The 3,346-nt window shown below is 32.8% G+C and overlaps 1 non-coding gene across 1 annotated transcript; it reads right to left on the bottom strand.

The window, feature by feature from the left end:
- Positions 1–2,380: 2,380 nt before the first annotated feature.
- Positions 2,381–2,488, bottom strand: LOC148553116 (small nucleolar RNA R71). Its single transcript, XR_015892985.1, has one exon. It is a non-coding gene; the product is annotated as a small nucleolar RNA R71 (small nucleolar RNA).
- Positions 2,489–3,346: the final 858 nt, after the last annotated feature.

Here is a 3,346-nt window from a genome sequence, read left to right on the forward strand (position 1 = left end):
TTATTCTTTTTATTTTCAAAAAAATTTTCAAAAAAAAATTTTAATAAATTATTTCAAAAAAAAAATTTATTCTATGGCTTCAGAATTTTTAAAAATGAATTCTAGAGTTTCACGAGATATGTTGAAGGCTGGCTGGCTGTAAAGCCATGTCTAATTCTTTTGGACCGAGACTTCCACTCATCAGCACAGAAGCAAGTTGAATGAAGTATCAGCTGTTGTATGTCTGATTTGTATCTGCTAAAGCTTGGCTGGCCATTGGCTATGTCTAGTGTTTTGGACCGGAGCTTTCACTGAAAGCTTGGCTGGCTAGTAAGCCATGTCTAATTCCTGGACCGGAGTTTTAGACTAACATTGCAAGATTCATGGAATTCCTATTAAAAATTTTGAAATCCTTATTTTTCTTTTTTTCAATTAATTTTCGAAAAAATACCAAAAAATTTTTATAAAATCATAAAACCAAAAATAATTTGATGTTTCATGCTTGAATCTAGTGTCAAGTCATAAGTTTGGTGTCAATTGCATGTTTATCTCTTTCTTGCATTTTTCGAAAATTCATGCATTGCATTCTTCATGATCTTCAAGTTGTTCTTGATGAATCCTCTTGTTTGATCTTCATATTTTCTTGTTGTATGTTGCATCTTGTTTTTCATATGCACTCTTGCTTTCATAATGTCTAAAAATTAAAAATTTCTAAGTTTGGTGTCTTGCATGTTTTTCTTTTCTTAAAAATTTTTAAAAATAAGTTCTTGGTGTTCATCTTGACATTCAAAATGTTCTTGGTGTTCATCTTGACACTCATAGTGTTTTTGCATGCATCTTTTATTTTAATCCAAAATTTTTATGTTTTGCATCAATTTTATGTTTTTCTCTCTCATCATTAAAATTCAAAAATAAAAAAATATCTTTCCTTTTTTCTCTCATAAACTTTCGAAAATTTGAGTTGACTTTTTCAAAAAAGTTTTTAAAATTTAATTGTTTCCTATGAGTCAAATCAAATTTTCAATTTAAAAATTCTATCTTTTTCAAATCTTTTTCAAAAATCAAATCTTCTTCATTTTTCTTTTATGATTTTCAAAAATTTCAAATTGATTTTCAAAAATCTTCTTCTTATCTTGTTCATAATTTCAAAATCTTTATTAATAATTAATGTGATTGATTCAAAAGTTTTTAAGTTTGTTGCTTGTCTATTAAGAAAGGTTCAATCTTTAAATTTTAAAATCATATCTTCAAGTTTCTTGTTAGTCAAGTAATCAACTTTGATTTCAAAAATCAAATCATTTTATTTTCCTTTTCAAATCTTTTTCAAAATGATTTTCAATCATATCTTTTCAATCACATCTTTTTCAAAATCAATTTCAAAATCTTTTCTAACTTCTTATCTTTTCAAAATTGATTTTCAAATCTTTTTTTTTCAATTAATCTTATCTTGTTTGATTCTTATCTTTTTCAAAACTACCTAACTAATTCTCTCCCTAATTTTCGAAAATCACCTTCCTCTTTTTCAAAATTCCTTTTTAATTAACTATTTGTTTTAAATGTTAATTTGATTTAATTTTATTTTTCTTTCTTAATTTTCGAATTTTAACTTTAATTTTTAAATTAAAAACAAAAATATTTTTCTTTTCTTTTCAATTATTTTCTAATTCTTCCCTCTCTCATCTCCTTCTAATTATTTATTCATCTACTAACACTTCTCTTCCACCCAAGAATTCGAACCCACTCTTCCCCTCTGTGTTTGGATTCTTATCTTTTCCTTCCTGCATTTTTCTCTCCTTATACTTACATAGGGAATCTCTATACTGTGACATAGAGGATTCCATATTTTCTTTTGTGTTCTCTACTTTTTCATATGAGCAGGAATAAGGATAAGAACATTCTTGTTGAAGCTGATCCTGAACTTGAAAGGACTCTGAAGAGGAAGCTAAGGGAAGCTAAAGCACAACTCTCTGGAGAAAATCTGACAGAAATTTTCGAAAAAGAAGGAGACATGGCCGAAAATAATAACAATGCAAGAAAGATGCTTGGTGACTTTACTGCACCAAATTCCAATTTATATGGAAGAAGCATCTCAATCTCTGCCATTGGAGCAAACAATTTTGAGCTAAAGCCTCAATTAGTTTCTCTGATGCAACATAACTGCAAGTTTCATGGACTTCCATCAGAAGATCCTTTTCAGTTCTTAACTGAATTCTTGCAGATCTGTGATACTGTTAAGACCAATGGGGTTGACTCCGAGGTCTACAGGCTTATGCTTTTCCCGTTTGCTGTAAGAGACAGAGATAGAATATGGTTGGACTCTCAACCTAAGGATAGCCTAAACTCTTGGGATAAGTTGGTCACGGCTTTCTTAGCCAAGTTCTTTCCTCCTCAAAAGCTTAGCAAGCTTAGAGTGGATGTTCAAACCTTCAAACAGAAAGAAGGTGAATCCCTCTATGAAGCTTGGGAGAGATATAAGCAACTGACCAAAAAGTGTCCTTCTAACATGCTTTCAGAATGGACCATCCTGGATATATTCTATGATGGTCTGTCTGAATTATCAAAGATGTCATTGGACCATTCTGCAGGTGGATCTATTCACCTAAAGAAAACGCCTGCAGAATCTCAGAAACTCATTGACATGGTTGCAAATAACCAGTTCATGTACACTTCTGAAGGGAATCCTGTGAGTAATGGGACGCCTCAGAGGAAGGGAGTTCTTGAAATTGATACTCTGAATGCCATATTGGCTCAGAATAAAATAATGACTCAGCAAGTCAATATGATTTCTCAGAGTCTGAATGGATTGCAAGCTACATCCAACAGTACTCAAGAGGCATCTTCTGAAGAAGAAGCTTACGATCATGAGAACCCTGCAATAGTAGAGGTGAATTACATGGGTGAACCCTATGGAAACACCTATAATCCCTCATGGAGAAATCATCCAAATTTCTCATGGAAGGATCAACAAAAGCCTCAACAAGGCTTTAATAATGGTGGAAGAAACAGGTTTAGCAATAGCAAGCCTTTTCCATCATCCACTCAGCAACAGACAGAGAATTCTGAGCAGAATCCATCTAGCTTAGCAAATATAATCTCTGATCTACCTAAGGCCACTTTAAGTTTCATGAATGAAACAAGGTCCTCCATTAGAAATTTGGAGGCACAAGTGGGCCAGCTGAGTAAAAGAGTCACTGAAACCCCTCCTAGTACTCTCCCAAGCAATACAGAAGAGAATCCAAAAAGAGAGTGCAAGGCTATTACCTTACTTGGTATGGCCGAACCCAGAGAGGAGGAGAAGGACGTGAATCCTAGTGAGGAAGACCTCCTGGGACGTTCAATGACCAATAAGGAGTTTCCCTTTGAGGAA

The sequence above is a fragment of the Arachis ipaensis genome, chromosome B7, assembly GCF_059453495.1.
Source record: "Arachis ipaensis isolate K30076 ecotype BB chromosome B7, ASM5945349v1, whole genome shotgun sequence".
Lineage (NCBI taxonomy): Eukaryota > Viridiplantae > Streptophyta > Magnoliopsida > Fabales > Fabaceae > Arachis > Arachis ipaensis.